The 18924-nt window shown below is 37.6% G+C and overlaps 2 long non-coding RNA genes across 2 annotated transcripts in view; one reads left to right on the forward strand and one right to left on the reverse strand.

Moving 5' to 3' along the window:
- Positions 1–4567: 4567 nt before the first annotated feature.
- LOC145546956 (uncharacterized) overlaps positions 4568–18924 on the forward strand; it is a 96957-nt gene continuing 82600 nt past the window's right edge. The window contains exons 1-2 of the long non-coding RNA XR_014083414.1: positions 4568–4892; positions 5548–5619. This is a non-coding gene — a long non-coding RNA (uncharacterized LOC145546956). The remainder of the gene's footprint in view (positions 4893–5547; positions 5620–18924) is intronic.
- Positions 13037–17603, reverse strand: LOC145546957 (uncharacterized). The gene is made up of 2 exons (XR_014083415.1): positions 14082–17603; positions 13037–13727 (listed from the first exon to the last, which is right to left on the reverse strand). It is a non-coding gene; the product is annotated as an uncharacterized LOC145546957 (long non-coding RNA).

Genomic DNA, 18924 nt, shown 5'->3' on the forward strand with positions numbered 1-18924 from the left:
AAGCTGGGTTTTTTGAAGACAACGGAAGTTGGACAGAAAGATCAAAAGAGAGAAAAAAAAAAACCACCATAAAAGATAATGACATCTGGATGGGGCCTGGGTAATGCTCTAATTAAATGTACTTACACCTAAGTCTTATCACATGCTCAGGGGCAGAGCTTAGATGCCCCTTTTAAACTGCTGCATTAGAGGCAGTCGTGGGAGCCTTGCCTATCACCTCCTCTGTGATCCAGTTCTGTTCTATATGTATACCTATAATCTATCTTTCTTTCACTGTTATTTTGCTATTAAGACACTCATGATAAATTGGATTATCCCTTAAGCTTACAAAGATATGCGTGTTCTTTAAAATGGGTTTGAAAAATATCTGTTTCTTCCACCTAGCAAAAGCAGGCTACAGGATTCTCTTGTTTTGTTGCTGTCTCATAGGTGAAGATGAGTTTAGTAAGAGACCTTACATACTTTCCTCCCTGTTCAGGTGACGTCTTGACATCCTTTCCCTTCTGAGCATAACAGAAGATCTCCCTGAAGACCATACAAAAGGTAGACTTCCAGAAGTCACCACATCAAGCAATTTTAACTTCTATAAGAGTTCTGTGTTAATTGCACAGAGTTCTAGGTAAATTGGCATAACTTGAACTGGTTTCAAAATGCTGGCATTTAGGCTGTGAGACAGTGTGAAAGGAGGGAACTGCATTTGTTAGGTCTTTTTTTTCCCCCTTTTTTTAATAGTCTTGAAACATCATGATGCAATCTTTTATTTGGTTCTTAAAAAAATAAAACAACCATAGGTATTTAGAAGAAGCTGCGTAAACATGTATAGCATATCTCATTACCATTAACAGCCATGCATGCTTTAACCTACCCCTATAGCTTTGAGTATTTTCCCCCTGGCTTTGTAAAATGATGCTTGAGTGTGGGTCTTACCAAGGAATTTCATAGCCATTTTATAGACTCGGCAGCACACTTACTATATCAGAATATGCATACTGTTTCTTGCGTAAATGTTAACAATGAATAAAATTAGTGTTCTTTCTGGAAAAAAGTCCAAAGTGCTTGTGGATTAAGGCTTTGTGGGATGCGTAAGTCTATCTCTTATTTTAACTCAGTGAGAAGCTACTTTTTCTTTTGTTTTTCTATTACCTGCCTTCTAATAGTGCTAAACAATCAAATGCTAGGGATTTTTCCTTCTTTCACTTTGCAGAAGAAAATTATTCAGTTGATACAGAAGATGAAGGTTAGAAACCCACTGTCATCTAGAAGGTCCAGGAATTTAGGGAATCAGATGTACTCTCTGGATCTCAGGATCCATCAGGGGAAATAGAGCCCAAATTATTTTTCTCTGAGCTTCCTTAATTTTGTTTTACTGCCTTGGGCATACTTAGGACAATGGTGAGGCTTTGAGGAGGGGAGATGTTTGGGGGTTGCTTGAGATGCCTAATGGGGTCTCCAAATGTCTAGTCTTTCTGGAGACCAGAAAGACTCCAACCCCTAGGAAAATAGAGGTCTCCTGAGCAGCTTTTTGTGCGGAAGGAATTCCTTGCACCACACCCCTCTGCAAAACGTTGGGACCCCTTTGGCTCAGGTAACCCCTTTCACATTCTAGGCTGCTTTCCAGAGCCACAATTGCTCCCCTCCTTTTAAGACTGGCTGTTCTGTTCATCTTGGGTGCCAAGATTTTCTTTTACTCGCTAAGTCTTCCCCATATAATCTAATGCTTCATTTCTTGCGAGAAAAAAATAAGATAGTTGCTTCAAATTCAGCATTTCAATAATAGTAGTAAAAAGTCCTTCTTTGTAAAAGGTACAGGGTCAGTTCCTGCCACAGAGCTCATCTGCATCATCTCCATTTATCTCTCGTGGGTGAGGAGAAGACCTTTGCATTTGACCAAAAAGCACTAGTAAATAAGGAGTTAAAATGAAGGCAGGCTCACTGGTTTGCTGAGATCTGTCAGAGTCTGACTGGCTGGCTACATATCTGTCTCTGGAACAATAGGTACCTGTATTCTGCACGGACTGCTGGGCAGCGCTGACACTCTGGAGAAGGTCTGCCTCTGCACTTTCCTGGTGAGAATCCCCAATGACAGTTCCACTTTTCAGTGGAGGAGAAAAAAATATCTGTCTGCTCTCCTGATGAAGGGCAGAGCTTTGATCATTTTTATTCAGGCTTGTCTTGGCCGGAGGTTTCAGGTTCTTAGTCTCAAGTCAGCAGTCTCTCTCTCTCTCTCTCACACACACACACACATACACACACACACATAAGCACACACATCCACTCCCTCCCTCTCTCTTACTCTCTCTCTCATTTCCCCTCATAGGTTGTATGCAGGCAGATGAGTGCCACAGCTGTAACTGAGGCACACGGCAGTAAACACAGTGGAGCCAATTTCTGCGATGACGAGAGAGGGGGCATCGGAGTTGACAACAATGACAAGGACCCAAGGACCGTCCTTCTGACAAGTTTCAGGTAAGAAAATATTTATGCCCCGATTCTTGTATTTTGCATCCTTGTGGCTGAGAGAGACATTGAGCTAGAAAGCAGGAGTCTCGATAGGGAAATATTTGTCTGAGAGTATCATCTGCTGTCACTTGCCTGCAAACCTGTGTTCTCAGAGCTTTGTGTTACTAGAATCGTCGGAGGTGAGGTGTGAGCGGGGCTGGGCAGAAGGGTGAGTTGCTTTTTAATATCTGTCTGGTGACATTTATCGTGCTGTTTAAATTCATATCTGGAAAAAATGCTGTTTGATGATAGTTAGCAATGTTTTGGGTAACATAGAACATATGGCCATGTAGAATTCAAGGATGCTCTCTCATTCTTAATTTGTAATTATTTTTACACTCAACTGTACTGAGGTCAGAGAGTTTTAAAAATTAATGAGATTCCCTGCGGAGTTCAAATAGTAATGCTTACGTGAGCTGTTACAGAAAGATAGGATTATGCGGGTATATTTTAACATAGATTTAACTGTCTTTTTTGAATATACTCCATTTGAAATATTTGAATTGTACAGTAGTTTATGGAAGCTTGAGTATTTAGAGATTTTAGTCCTTAATTTTTTGTTGTTGCTGTTAATGACCTGGAGAAATTTTGTCAAAATTAGACTGTGGAAAATGAATATTTTCTGTGGAGTTATTGCTATAACTTAACAGATATTATTGTTATGACAATGGAGAATACCTTATACTTTCAAGGAAATGACAAATAATGAATGAGACAGATGCTAAGAAAATCTGCAGATTGCTTTCATCTTAAGTAATAGAGAAAAATTCAGGAGATGGGGTAAAAACTGCTGGCATGAACAAAGAAGCGAGTGTATACAGAGATGAGAATTCTTTGTCACAAAAATGAATCCAGGGCATGGATTTAGGAGGTTAAGTGATTTCTACATTCTTGGTGCCCCACAAAATGGGTGAGTCCAGGCATTTAAAAATGTGCTGAAAACTTTAATTTCCCACAATTTAAAAACATTGTTTGTGTTCCTGATACAACACATTGTTTAAAAGAGGGGAATTGGAAAGCAGTGTGAGCATACAGTAATCGGGGCTAAAGATGCTTTTTATCCCGAGTTCCCCATTTACAAGACCCACTCTGAGCTTCCTGTGATATATTGTTATGTAAATACTGTGCAGCCAGGGAAAGCAGTACTATGGAGATTCAATTTACTTTGAAAGTTGTTCATTATAGCAGGGATGAATGTTATTTATTTGATGTGATTCAAAGGCTGGAAATGACTTTTTCATTGTGGCGCCTTTTGTAATGGGTGCAGGGTGATCTAATCTTTTTAATTTTGGCTTTCACACCAGTGGAGATGAAAAGAGATCTGAACTCATTTATCGGTTGCTAGGTCCTTCTAGAGACCCAAGTCCTGTTCTTGGTTGCTATGGCCAGTCTGACCTCAATCTCTGTGGTTTTGGGGACTTAAGCAGTCTTTTTTTTTTTTTTATTGAGGGGCATGTACCTTGATTTATGTCCAAAATTGTGGCTGAATGTCTTTGTCTGCAAGTGATAAATGGTGGCGAACCATTCATCAGTCCTTACAAGTAAACACCGCTGTCCCACTAAAAATATGTTTTGTTCTGAGTTAATGGTATGGAACAAGGCAGCCTCCACACTCAGCTATCTTTTATTATGGAGGGGCCTCGGAAACTTGGAGCAAAGTGGAGGAAATTGGCATTCATTTTCTTGTCTGTTAGCATTTCATTTCTGATTTGGGTGATGCGGCTGTAGGTGGATAGAGGATGAGAGGGTAAACCTTCCATTTCTTTACTTTCTCTTTAGTTGGGGCTGCTTATCAAGCAGGCCTTCTTCAGATGCCAGGATTCTGCTGGGGCACTAAGAAGTCAGGAGTAGTTTCTACGATGGGCTTGGCCTCCGCTTGGCAACTGCCACGAAGAGCTGAGGCATAGACAGGCGGGTGTACTGCGACTGGGCTGCCTTCAGTTTCATGTCGGCTCTTTGAGGGAAAGTTGTATCCGTTATTGGTGGCTCCTAGGAACGTTCTGCCTCCATGCTTACTTAATGGTCCCCGGACGTCCTTGCATTCTAGAATCTTGTTAAAAGGAGCCTTGGTGATTAAAGAGGCTGTGGAGTGTACAGCCCAGGCTTAGCAGATGAGCCTGTGTGCATTTCCCCGTTTCCTTAAAAACTGATTAATTGATGCTGCGTGGAGCACACGGTCTGCTAATAAGATGATGATAACAAAAAGGTATCAGGAAAGGCATTTATGGCTTATAACCGCTGTCCACTTCCTTCCAAGAGAGATTGTGGCTTTGTAGTGTAGTTTTCTCTTTTAATAGTGACATGCTAATGGTTTTTATTCTAAATCGGCCAACCCTGAGTATCTCCAGGAAAAATGGGTTCCATAGGAAGTGGCATCCTCCTGGAATTGAAAGGTAAAAATTAAACATTTTTTAAAGTGCAATTTTCAAACCGTTTCCATGTACTTTTTACCAGTAACATTAGAAAACTGCTTTCTAAATTAGTGTTTAAAATTTAAACTCTTGGTCTAAACATAAAAGGTTTAAAGAAGAAACTATCTTAGGGAATTTTATTGTTAGTCATTTGCTAAAGATTGCCTAGGTTTTATTAACAAAAAACAATCAGACACTTTGTATGTTTACTTTCAGCCTTGAGAATAAGTAGATTTTTATATTTTAGAGAAATGGTCATTTTGAGGATCAATTAAAATAATCTTTATATGTTTTATGTAGATTTTATTTCTAAAACAGGTTAGAGAAAACAGAATTTGGTGATATGGATGGTCTCTTCCAGCTTAAAAATTCTTCAAAGTGTGTTAGTTTTCTGAAAATACACACAAGGATGCCTTTATTAGTGTAATTGGGTTAATTCAACTAATGTTTAGCTCTTTAGCTGAACAGCAGTTAAAAGTTCTATGTTCTATTGTACAGGCAATAATTTTGGTGGAGGTAATTTAAGAAAAAATTGATTTTTAAAAATATTTTTACTTAACTGCTACTTTAGCGCTTTTATAAGAGTGACATTTTGCAAAGCTTAATTGTAGCTTCTTAACTTGGGTTTCTTACTTAGGTCTTCTTGAAGGTAACGCACTGTATTGAGTGGTTAATTTCACAAGGAATATTGAATTCCAGGTATCTGAAGGCAAGTATTCCCCGGGATGTGGTATGTATGTATGTGTGTATATGGACATATTTTAATATAAAATGTCTTATAAATTTCACATTGTGTTTTGCTTTACTGTTATTTCAAAAGATTTAAGTGAATGTCGAATAGCGCTCAATTTCCTGAAATGATTAAATTCAGTCTCTGAAGAATCTGGGGAACAGGCCTGTAATGACATTTTGATGACTTTCATTTTAAGGTGTAATAGAAATTGAGTAAAATATTTTAATAGCTATTGTCTAATATCTCATTCCAAATACAATGTTTTTATTGCTCATTCTAGCTTACAATTTTCTGGTGATAATAACGTTGGCTGGTGATTGTTTCTTACATAGAAACCATTTTATCCTTATGGAGAAGTATTTTAGAAATGTCTTCATGAATTTATCTCAGCTGAAGCAATTGTACTGAACTCTTGAGACAAAATTGTATTTCCTGATTCCTTCCATTTTAATTTGGTACTTCCTTACAATATTTAGGTGTATCTTAAAGGTACATATTAAATATTACATATGATAGTTTGTGGTTTAAAGAGGAAAAAACAGTCATTCATATAAGTCAGGGAAGGCTGAGAAAAGAGAAGGAATAAATATTGTTACTAGCCACTATCACAAAATTGATTTGATTTTCCTTCAAGATATCATGTATTTTTTAAAACTTTTAAATGGGCTAATAAATAAAAAATATGTGCAAAATACGCAGTTATTATATCTCTTTATCGAATAGGTAAGTGCAGATATATAAACTTATATTGATTGCACCTAATGTTACCAGAAACATCTTTGCACCTCAATTCTTTCAGGACATGTAGACACAAGTTAAGTTAAGCATATGGCTTTTAAGGAAATCTTTTGAGAACTGGAGTTGTGACACATTAGATTAATTTTCATGTTAAGTCAGAATGAAATCCTTATATCAGTTTTTCTGTGTATGTTACACAAAGCCATTAGCTTTCAAATTGCATTGTTCTAAATGCTAAATTAGAAAAAATTTATGTAATTTAACTTGATTGTAGTGAATATTTAAAGTCAGAATATAATATTATTGCTGAATTAACATGCTGTAAGTACATTTTTTTAAAATAAAAGTAAAATTATGCTCTGTAATCAGATTATTATCCTCTTCTAATATGTTCATTGAATTTTCCCAAGTTTGGTTTCTTCTTGTAATTAATATTTCTTTCCACACACCAGTGTTGCAGGGTTATTGGTTCCTCTTAGTTGCTTTCTGCCTCCTATAGTTTTGTATTTTGTCTTTTTGGTATAACATTAGTGTTACCTAGAAAATTGTATTGACTTTGAAGGTATCTGTCTGAACTATTTGTCTGAGTTTGAGGTAAAAAAAAACAAAAACAAAAACTTGTTTTATTAGAAATTGTGTATAAAGTGCTGAAAGATTTGAGATGGCCTTGGGATGTTGTTCAAGGGGTTGATTTTAGGATATAGGATTTTCCCAGTAGTGGCAAGTTACTTGTATAATTCAATAAAATCTTTCCTTCAGCTACATGAGTTTATTTTCCACAAAATAGTTTGCCAGGTGACAAACCTCAAATTACACTGATCATCGGCAGGAAAATTTATTATAGAGAAAGAACTGGGAAGGGAGGGGGCCTTTTAGACAGCTAACAGGTTTGCCCCAACTTACTGTCCAAGCATGGTGCCAAGGACACATGGCAAGGTTTTATCTACTGATTAATCACCTCTGAGATTCAACAGCAGCTTTGAATTTGCACAGCCAACAGTCAAATACTTTTGTTTAAATGATATCAGGATGATTTGAGAAAATAAAAGTTTTTCTAAAAAGCCGAATTGTATACTCTAGCACTCACTAATAATTAACTGAAACATTTAAAATTTGTTCAGATTTTAAAATGTGAAAATTGTAATTTGCTTAATGGTGTTTATAATTTTTTAATCAAAAATGGCCTATATAGACTCATAATGACTCCAAGTCCTTCTAAAGGCTTTGAACTTTATGATCCTACACCATATAGTAAACAGAACCTTTTTCCATTTTTAATTATGTCTCTAAGCCATTATTTGTATTCTTAATGTTGTTTGGCATTATTTAATCACAATGATTCATAAATGCTTGAATTTCCTGCATTTTTCTGACAATTGAGTTTACAGTCCAAAAATAAAGACCAAAATATACCATAAGGCTAGGAGTGTCCTTAGAGAAAGGAAGACAAGGTGGCTTATCGTGGTCAGGAACATATGGTGTATAGTTAACTATCACAATCTCAAGGGCTTTAACATAATTTACTACAGACATCATTAAAAGTATTGGATTTTTAGGAAATATTTGAAGACAAATTCAGTTTGCTAGAAGTTTGAAACATAGGTATCTAGTAAATTATAGCAATATCTTTCCATAAGGATTTAGAAAATATTCATTCATTCATTCAACCAACACTGATTCAGGGCCTACCCTGTATCAGACACTATTTTTGTAGCTCTTAATTTAATATTCTCCATTGTTTCAATATTCATTATTTGCCTGATTTTGCAGATGATAGCAGGCTTGCCAGTTATTCATACATCATCGATCAATCACATCACAATCCACGTCATTTTGAACTTGTATTTCTCCTGCCTCTTCTTTAGACGGCTTAAAGTAAATTCTAGGCATATATACCAGTTTAGAAGAATATATTGGCAAAACAGTCGCAGTAAGTTTTAATAAGGTGTCTTATTGATATTCAGGCCCACGATCCAGCAAACAAGTTGGTTTTATTGCTTTTTATGCTTCCTTCCAATGCCTCTGATTCTATTTTAAGGGACCTCTAATTCTAATTATTAGTGGCTAATGTTTCTTTTCCATTTGCCAGTCAATTTCCTAAGCTCTTTACCTTTGTTCTTTCAATTACATTATGAGAAAGGTGGCATCACTGACCCTCCTTGCAGATGAGGAAAATGAGGCTTTAAGAAGTAACTGCCTGGGGGTCACCAGGCTGGTAAGCAGCCAAGATGACTTAAACCCCAGGTCTTTCAGGCTCTATTCATTCTTCTAGTCACTAAGCAAATATTACTGAGCATTTATTATGGCCTTGGCTGCTCAAGATGTTTAGAAAAAAGAACTGTCTATAACAGGCAAACCTCTGCCCTTAGGACAGATACTCACAAGCACTTTGATACTTTCATTATGTTATTTCCCTTTGCATCTATGGATTCCCCAGAACCAATAGGATAACATGTTAAAATTTCAAAACTTCTTCAGAAATCTCACCATTTGGCTTCAGTCTTTTTTTTCTTTTTCAATTGTGTTATTGACTATTTCTAGCCAGGAATTTTCTACACTGGAAGGCTGATCTGCTCATTGCCCCCACAAAGTTTGCCTTGCATTTTCTCTGATCATTCCTGCACTCGAAACACTTTCTGCTGCTTTCTCAATGCCTCCCATCCTTCAATGTCTGGGTCAAAACCCATGGTTGCTATGAAGCCTGTCTTGGAAATGAAATCCTAAAATTCTTTTACCTATGCTGATCATTTGACATGTGGCATTTTTAATAAGTGACTTGTGGCTGGGTAACATCTCATATATTTCCTGTGTCCCAGTCACTTCACTGTTGATAGATATGCCCAACTGACATGTTGGCAAAGAATTCAGAGAATCCTCAGTAAAATCAGAAAGTAGAAAAGCTGAGAGTGGAAGGCTTGGAAGCAGGGGCCCCATTGCCCACTACAGTGCCTGACATAGATCATACAGCTAATATACATTTGAGGTGGGGATATAGGGAAGACGGAGAAGGCAATGGCACCCCACTCCAGTACTCTTGCCTGGAAAATCCCATGGATGGAGGAGCCTGGTAGGCTACCGTCCATGGGGTCGCTAAGAGTCGGACACGACTGAGCGACTTCACTTTCACTTTTCCCTTTCATGCACTGGAGAAGGAAATGGCAACCCACTCCAGTATTCTTGCCTGGAGAATCCCAGGGATGGCGGAGCCTGGTAGGCTGCCGTCTATGGGGTCGCACAGAGTTGGACACGACTGAAGTGACTTAACAGTAGCAGTAGCAGTAGCAGTATAGGGAAGAGAGACCAAAGGAGAGAGAAATGGACAACAGACAGAAAGTTCACAGGGAAAAACAAAATAATCTTTCCAAATTTATAGCCCAGGGCATTCAAAGAACTTTAAATATTTAATAAGGATTGGGGATCCTATTAAGGGTTATATAGCTATACACAATAATCTTTACTTTCATATATTTTTGCTTCTTCTGAGAATAAACTGTCACTTGTATCAATATATATCCATGAGATACATAATGAACTTTCTGATGTTTCTAAGAGAAAATACAATTGTGTCCTGCTTGTACATGTTTTCGTCACTATTAAGGCCACAATACAGAAGTTGCTGCCCCTGCCTTTTGTTCCCCACCCCTGCCCCACCGCAAAACAGCCAGTCTCTTAACCAACATAAAGCTTTATTAGTTAATACTTCCTGTTGGGTATTTTTTAGTAAAATTCAAATTCAGCATTCAAAATCCTAGCACAAATCTCATATCAACGGGCAGCTCTTGTGGTTAATCTTATTTATGTTTTTATTCAATTGTATTTAAAAATGTAGCCTTGAACTCTCAAGGGAAATATTTATGTCTGTATTTTTACAGATTCTCAAACTCAACTGCTTAAATTAGGAAGTTTACTTCATAGGAAAATACAGGTGAATATTTCTTAAAGCAGCTACTACATCTGACCTCTGCCATGGAGCTGTTTTACTGACTATAAGAGTCATGACTTGTGTACATAGATATGAATATAGGGCTTACTTCAAGAAGATATTATTAATACCTGATAAATACATAACATGTACTAATTTTCTTAGGTGAAGCAAGTTGGAAAGGTTGCACCTTGAACCAGTGAACATGATAGTTGATGTGTACCCTCTAATTTATATGGAGGTCCTCTGCTGAAGCAGCCCCATTCTTTGGGCATCCCTACATGCTAATTGAGATAAGTGAGGATGCAGCTTGGGCCATGAGGCTTTTAGCTTTATCCTGCTTTTAAGAAACAAGAAACATTTCTGTAGGCAGTATTGTAATAGTAGCAGCTGAACTGTCAGTAAGAGTTCCAAATATGAAACTGTTCCAAATGCTTATCTGCTTATCTCATGCTGTGTTGCTGTTGGTAAAATGCAGAGGATGAGCTTGCCTCCCTTTTAACCCTAACTTTCTTTGGTCCTTTCATTTTGACACTAATTTCAGGCATGAACCTTGGCACTCAGCTACAGTGTGTAATTGTTGGTATCTCACTGCCACCTGGGTGCACAATGGAGAACAATATTTAGTCCCTGTGATTTGCCATAAGAACACCACATGCAGTTGGAAAGGGAAATATTTAATCACCCAGTTTTCTCCATGCAGTTTCAATCAGTTGAATCCTTTGAAGATTTTATTTTCTCTAAGTTAACTGGTTGTTTTGTTACCGCTCAGGTAAAACCTTTAGATCACTCTTGAATTTGGACTGTGTGAATTTGGGGACGTTACATATCAGTCTGAATGGACAAACAAAGAGAAGATATTTTTAAATATACTAAGTTAATAACTCATTTTGGTCAAAAGATTTTTTTTAGAAAAGTTCCTTGAGTCCTCTGTTTCGTTGTTGGCTGTGGACTTAATATGTAAAAGGCTCTAAGTGACACATGAATAATACCATTCCATTTTTAGGCATATTGTGTGATGATGCTGTTGATCTTCAGAGGAAATTCCATTTGGTGACATTTACAAAGATAGTTTCATGTTAGCAGCTTTTAATTTTTTAAAAATAACAAGAATGGTATAACTTGCAAGTGACAAGAAAGTCACCCAAGAGGTATGTATAATTACATAATGGAAATATGAAACATACCTTGTCACCCACCTGATGTTGTGCTTATTTGCAGTCCAGGGAAATAGTTTTGACAAGTAGGAAAAATGGTGTAAGAATGGAATTATCTGTGTAAACAGGCAGTGTGTCATCTTAAAGATTGAGATCTGTGTTTTTTTAATTTTTAGGGCTGGTGCTTTCAAAGTTTCAAAGTGCTAGAAAGATTTGAGTCCAGAGTTTAGTCTTCATTGCACTTTAATCCTGCAAATTCAGTGCAATGCAATGCAATCCAGTACATTTCAATTCACCTCGTTGCTTATTGAATTTCTAATATTTATGAAAATTTTAACCTCCTCTAGACAGATATCTCTTTAAATTTTTATTTAAATACATTAAATAAATACATTTATTAATACATGTATTAAATGCATTAATACATGTATTAAATAAATACATTAGGGAATATCAGTACATGTGGCAAATAATTTGTGATTCTTTACTGCAAACAAAATATTTTTAAAGTTTGGGATTTCTACTGGTTTAGGGCATTTTATTTTTCCTATTACAGGTTGAGTGAAAGTTGGTATAACATATGATCTTCCTGACTAAATCAGTCTCTCTTTTACTCAATAATCATAATTATGTCATAAATTTGGGAAGAATTCAAATCATTTATTTACTCAATTATTCAATTGGCTTTTTTCCCCTTAATTATCTTTTCTGACCAGTGTTGCTAAAGGCACTGTAGAGGATTTTATAAAAAGAGAAAATATGATCTTTCTCTCATCAACTATAGTATAATTGGAGAGAGAAAAAGAACTCTAAAGAACTAATTGGATAATATAATAAAATTACTCCTAGTTATCATGCTTCAGTACTGTGAAGGGAGAAGCTATTTTCTCACAGGTGGAAAACAGTATTAACAATCAAATATAGCTTTTGGGTTCAGAAGATTGTTTCAGATTATTTATTGTGAGAACAATAATGAGAACATTTAGAATAAAGGCTAACTTCTTGAAAATAGATTTTACATCTTTTAATTGATTTCATCAACAAAAAATTTTCCTTTCATGAATGTTTTAAAATATCAAGTGTGTTGCATGGTTAGTCAATTAATTCAACTGTCCAAAACTTTTACATGCCTTACTTTAATCGATTATTTATAATAGAATATGTGTGTGGGGAGTGGTGGAGTTTACCATTGCCTTATTTTCACTTTATGATATTCTTCCAAAATTTGGACAGACATGTAAATTGAAGTTGTTTTTTTTTTAATACTTCAACTTTCTTGCTATCTTGAGAAGACAAGCTAACATAATCTCTAAAATGGAAAACTTTTCAAAGCTGTCTTTAACAGCATCCCTGGTTGTTTAAAACCCTGCCCATAGTTTTGCTTTCTTGACAGAAATATTACACCCGTTCACCCACAATAAAATAAAAATACTATTCCAAATAAAATCTAACATTAAGCAAAGAGCTTGGGGATTGGTTCAATGTTAGTTCTTATCTGGAATATAAATTTTAAAGATTTTAAGAAAAACCAACAATTTTGCTTGCATATTGATTTTCATCTTCCAAAGCCAAAGACTAGTCAGTCAAAAATTTTTAAAACTTCACAAGCCTTGAAATATTTACCCTTAGTTACATTGAGAACTGTGTTGAAAAACCCAGTGATAATTATTCTTTTATCTTGAGGAGTATATAGTTTGTAGACATAGAGAGAAGAACCTTGACTGTTTCTGTTTTCTCAGGAAAGGAAAGAATTGGGGAGGAAAAAAAACACAGTCCAATCCCACCAGAATTTCCTGTGGACACAGCATGGCAGCCACTAAGCAGGGGAAGACAGATGTCCTGTTTTAAGGGTTCCGGGGAGGACACCAAATAACTGTTTCTTCTGGGGATCCTAGTGTGTGGATGGGCTTGTAATAGATGCTCATATGGGGGAGATCAGACACAAGAATACTTAATGAGACCCACTTGGAGACTAGACAGGAGCATCCTCCCTAGAATATGGCAATTCTCGATTCTCAGTGTCTGGGGAAGCAAGGTTCACCATCTACCTGTCTAAACAGGTAACGAGAGCAGAGACATGACACACCTCCCTGTGACTTAAAAATTCCTTCACTGCCCCAATAAGGAACTCCTCTCACTGCTGTCTGCTCTGAGCTGTATTTCATCTTGATAGCTGTTTGCAGTAGACACTTTTGAACTCCATGCAATGTAAAGTTATGGTTGAAAAATTCCTCAGTAGAATTTCTCTCTATTTCTCTCAGGACAATCTGGAACATGAAGATTAGAGAAGATTAGAGACTTAGAGACAGTCTATCTAGCCTAAAACTATACATTTGGGCTCACACCATTTGAAGAAAAAAATGAAACAAATAAAAAAAAAACACACACTTGAGAAGGTCAAAGAATTCTACATCCGGGACTATGGAAAATGGTTAAATTTGTGAACCAGAAGAAATAAAAGAAAAGTGTTTAGGAAAAAAAGAGATCAAGTTTGTGCTGAGTTAGAGATTCACTGTTCTCAGTTTCATTCTGCTGGCTCATGATGTCTTACTGTTTTCTCCAAATGTAATTTTAGCATCACACTTCTCAAAGTAAACACGTTTGAGTGTGGACGTTCTCACCTTGTTCATTCTTTCAGGGGTTGGCACGCCTCTTTGGTCCATCTCCGGCACACTCACACTTAACTGAACTTCGGCACAGCTTGCTCATCATCATACAGTTCTTTCTCCCAATAAAGTAGCCAAAGTGTTTTGATGGGTGATGCTTCTAAGGGCAAATGCCACATTTTATGTTTCATCTGGAAATATGTAAAGGTGAAATTGAAATTAGTGTCCCATCCATGTCCAGGAGCACAGAGCCTTTTTCCTTGCACCTGTAGTGAATCCACATCTTTCCAATAATCTATGAGTGTCAGATTTTCAGGTTTATGTTCATTTTTTAGGCTATATTGACTGGCCATGGTTTTGATCCTTTTTACTTTTGAGTTTAGTGCTCCATGATTTGAGGACCTTGAATAGTTTCTGAGTCTAATATTCCAGTATTTGAATACACATTTTGGAAGAAAGGTGTATTAGAATGCAAGCTTCCTAGAATAATCATCAGGATGGCATGTAGAGGGTCTTCTCAGCTGATGTCTCCTCTTCTTGTTCACTTCAGGGCTCTAAGTTAAGCAGCAGCCTTTGAGACAGGAAGGGTAGAGACTTTGGAAGCAAATCAAATTAGATCCAAATCCCAGACCTGCTGTAACCTTGGACCAATTGTTCAGCATCTTTGAAACACCATTTCTTCCTCTGCAAAATAAGGATTATAACACCCACTAGTGTTTCTTGGCCATTTCCCACATTCCAGATATCATACCCACATGCCTATGAGGCAAGTACTATTATTATCCACAGTTTCCAAATTACCACACTGAGCTTGGAGAGGTAAAGAAAACCTACTTAACCATACGTGGTTGTTAAGTATTGGGACCTCTTTTTGGTTCTTTTATTTCTGTAGAATTTGTTTATAGGAAAGGACTTGCAGGATCAAAAGGTAGGCACAAAATAAATTTAGTTAATTTTCAAAAATGTCATTTAGTTTCAAGCGCTTGACTCTGAGAAGCAGTGTTAAGGCTGTAATTTATATTTTACCATGTTGCTGCGTTGCGGACCGAGGCTGTTTGAGAGTGTCTCTGTAAGTGGCCGTGGAGGGCTATAAGCTATGAGAGCTGCTTTATGCTTTTCTTGAAGATGGTGATGGTGCTTCTCATTCTGATGAGCGCAACTCCTTCTCAGTAAAGATTCTGGATAAATGGCTGTTACATGGAATTGAATGCTAGTCTACAAGGTAATTGTTGTGCCTCAGAGGAAGAGTGGATGCCATTTCCAGAAGAGCTTGACATTCTCGGGGAGGAGTTTTGTAGCCTTGAAGAATTTTATATGTGTGATTTTTATGATCCTTGATAAAGGAAAAAATGAGTATTATTTACTATTATTTACTAGAAATTTCAAGCTTTCATTCTGTTGTGGCTTCATCTGCTGCACGTTCCCCATTCACAAGACACTTCTAACTTCAGCTTCTTCTCCTACTTCATCTGCAGGCTCTTGAAGTCTGTGGGAAGCCCAGGTGTGTGTAGAAGCACGGAAATAGCACAGTCTCTTTGGTTGAGAATAACATGTCAGTTTTCTTTCCTTGCTTTTGTGTGCTCTCTGGAGCTCATCCATGCATGATGTTCCAGTTGACTTCAAAGACAAGTCTGTGGTTGGATTAGCTCCACAGGACTGGGAGCAAGGTTTAAAAAAAATAAAAAACACAGGCTTAGTGCTTTCCAAGCCCACTGAGGAGCTGATAGAGCTATGTGGTTACTAAGACCACATAGCTTGTGGTTCATTATGTCCTCCTGGAAGAACAGTAAACTTGCATACTAGTTTCTAGATTATTCTCACTATTAAACTTATGTTTTAAATGATTGCACAGTACCAGAAAGGGTTGACTTACAACTATATAATTCTTTCACTCGGGAGCTTAGTGTCTAATAAAGGAAATACAGATATAATACATTTGGAGTGGGAAAATACCACTGAAGTTATGAACGTATAAGACATGCAAATCGCAGGGTAATTTTAAGTGTTGAAAAAAGGGATGGTGTAGTGAATGCTATGTGCTTGAGAAATTACAACAAAAGTATGTTTGCTTTCCAGACATTGCCAGCAAAGATAGACTTCTTACAGAAGGCTCAAGCCAGAAATTGCTGAGGGAAAAAGGGGAGAAGACTGAATGAGTTGAAGGCATCATCACAAAGTTGGGACACACTATGGGAGAAGGCCTAGGAATGAAAGAGTAATGAGTAGATGAGTGGGCATCAAGACGGCTTGCTGGAGAAGAATATGGCCAACTAGAGAGGGTGAAGAGACAGGGCACAGTGAGGTGCCGCTATGGACTGTGAAGCTAGGAGAGCCTATGGAATACAGGGTCCACTTGAAACTCTGATTATGCAGGAAGTAGAAGTGATGAGGTCCAGGGAAAATAGGGAAGCAACCCCAGCAGTTCTGCTGTGTATTGACCATAGGCTTGTTCATGAAATTTGAAAGCCGAGTAAAGGCAGATGAAGAGTTTTAATTTTCAGAAATCAGAGGACCAGATGAAAGAGGCCATAATAATTCAGGCAAGTGACTGCCAGGTTCTAGACTGGGTCTGTAGATGTGATGTAAAATAAAAGGGGGAAAATTTAGTAGACATGAGTTTGAGCAAGCTCTAGGAGTTGGTGATGGACAGGGAAGCCTGGTGTGCTGCAGTCTATGGGGTTGCAAAGAGTAGGACATGACTGAGCAACTGAACTGAAGGAAATAATCACACAAAAGAACATTAATGAAACCCAACACCACTGAAGGTACACTTCAGAAACAGTGAAGGATAGAAAGGAATTAAATATTGTTCAAAGGTTTTGCTTATTTGATGGAAGAATTACAAGTAGGGCGAGACTGAGTGAAGGTATAGAATAAATTCCAGAAAGAGGACCCAACATACTTATTGCATGTCTTTTCCTTCTGTCTCTAGAATGAAGAAGAAAGAGACTTAAGGCTATTTCTTTGCACTTTGATTTATCCCATTTTAGATCCAGGATCACCAAGTATTAACATATACTCACATATTGAAAGCTAAAGCATTTTTTTATTTCCCAGCTCCCACACACCAGAGTTCTGTGAGGTCCTCTCATCCGGCATTGTCTAGGGAGACACTACAGAGAGAAACTGCAGCCTGTGTGGTAACCAAAGGCGACAGCCTCTGTATTACTGAACCTCAGATTGAATCTCGACTGTGGTTATGTTCTAGTGAATAGAGCTGAAAGAGAAACGAATCATTTGTCTCCAGAAATTGTCATTCTGACTCTGCCTTTGGAGACACTGGCATGTGCACTGTGGCTGGAACAATCCTGCTTTGATTTGTCATCAAACACTTGATATTGGACTTTGAAAGCAAAGAAAAATATTGTGTGATTCAGATGAGCTTTTCATCAAAAAAAAAAAAGAAAAAAAGAAAAGACTATGTGTATAAACTCTTTTCTAATTCTTACCAGTAGACATTTCTCTCCCATGATATATGCCATAATTTAATGACCTTGGACGGAGAAGGCAATGGCACCCCACTCCAGTGTTTTTGCCTGGAAAATCCCATGGACGGAGGAGCCTGGTAGGCTGCAGTCCATGGGGTCGCTAAGAGTCAGACACGACTGAGTGACTTCACTTTCACTTTTCCCTTTCATGCACTGGAGAAGGAAATGGCAACCCACTCCAGTGTTCTTGCCTGGAAAATCCCAGGGATGGGGGAGCCTGGTGGGCTGCCGTCTATGGGGTCACACAGAGTCGGACACGACTGAAGCAATTTAGCAGCAGCAGCAGCAGCAGCAATGACGTTGGAACTGTTGAATATTTACTTCAGAACATATTTGATGTAATTTCCTAAATCTTAGAAAATGTAATGGGAGTTTTGGTCATAATTTTCTTTTAGCTGGAAATTCTAGATGAGGAAACCATCAGATTTAAGTACCTTATTTCATAGTTAAAATGAAGACTGAACTTAGAGGAAGGACTTGCATAAGGTCACAGGGCTAGGTGGTGGCAAAGCCAGGAGAATCTCAATTCTATTTATATCCAGATGAGACTCTATTTATGCTGTGCTGGCCTTTCCCAGTGTAGGAGACTCTAAACTGTAGAAAACTAGCGGCACGTATATTTGCCATCAACCAACAAATCAGATCTTATTTTCCATGTCTTATAATGTGCCCACACATCTATCACAAAGGCATTATTATGAAGTATTATCACTATAGTAATAACTGACAGGGCTTAAATAGGTGTTAAGAAAGAGATTTTTTAAAACAGTAATTATTTAAGAAAAAAAAATCTGTTCTCTGATTTCCTCAGGAAATATCATAAAAGAATTGTGGATCTGCCTCTATCTTATTTCATGCTTGCTTGCTAAAGAACCTGCAATCCCAGGACTAGGGTTGATTGTCCAGAAAGTTTCTCCATGTGAATGTGGTAGAACAAAAAGGACGGTTGGAAGAGAAAGGGGAATGGGATGGAACAGACATTGATGGAGCCATAGCTGAGTTTACTGTGGTCTGGGTTTGCACTCAGGCATCTAAGATGACTCAGGTCATCTGTTCAAGTGTATCCCTGTATTTTTCCTGTCCGAAAAGTCCTTTCCTTTGCCCTGTCCATCTTCATTCCCATCTCTCTACTCCCCGTCTCATTCAGACCTCTTGAAAATGTGACCTGTATGTGCTTTGCTCTTTGTCTTGTCTCCTTTACAATTCCAGCGTCTAATACCTGCTTTAACTTCACAGCGGAACTAACGATTCTTGGATTGCTACATCCGGTGGGTTTTGAGATCTTTCATGAATCTCTGAATTTCCGGTGCATTGATCATTCTTTCCTCCTCAAAGTTCCCTACTACCCTGGCTTCCATGGCACCATTCCC

The sequence above is a fragment of the Giraffa tippelskirchi genome, chromosome 4, assembly GCF_054371585.1.
Source record: "Giraffa tippelskirchi isolate mGirTip1 chromosome 4, T2T-mGirTip1v1.2.pri, whole genome shotgun sequence".
Taxonomy (NCBI): Eukaryota; Metazoa; Chordata; class Mammalia; order Artiodactyla; family Giraffidae; genus Giraffa; species Giraffa tippelskirchi.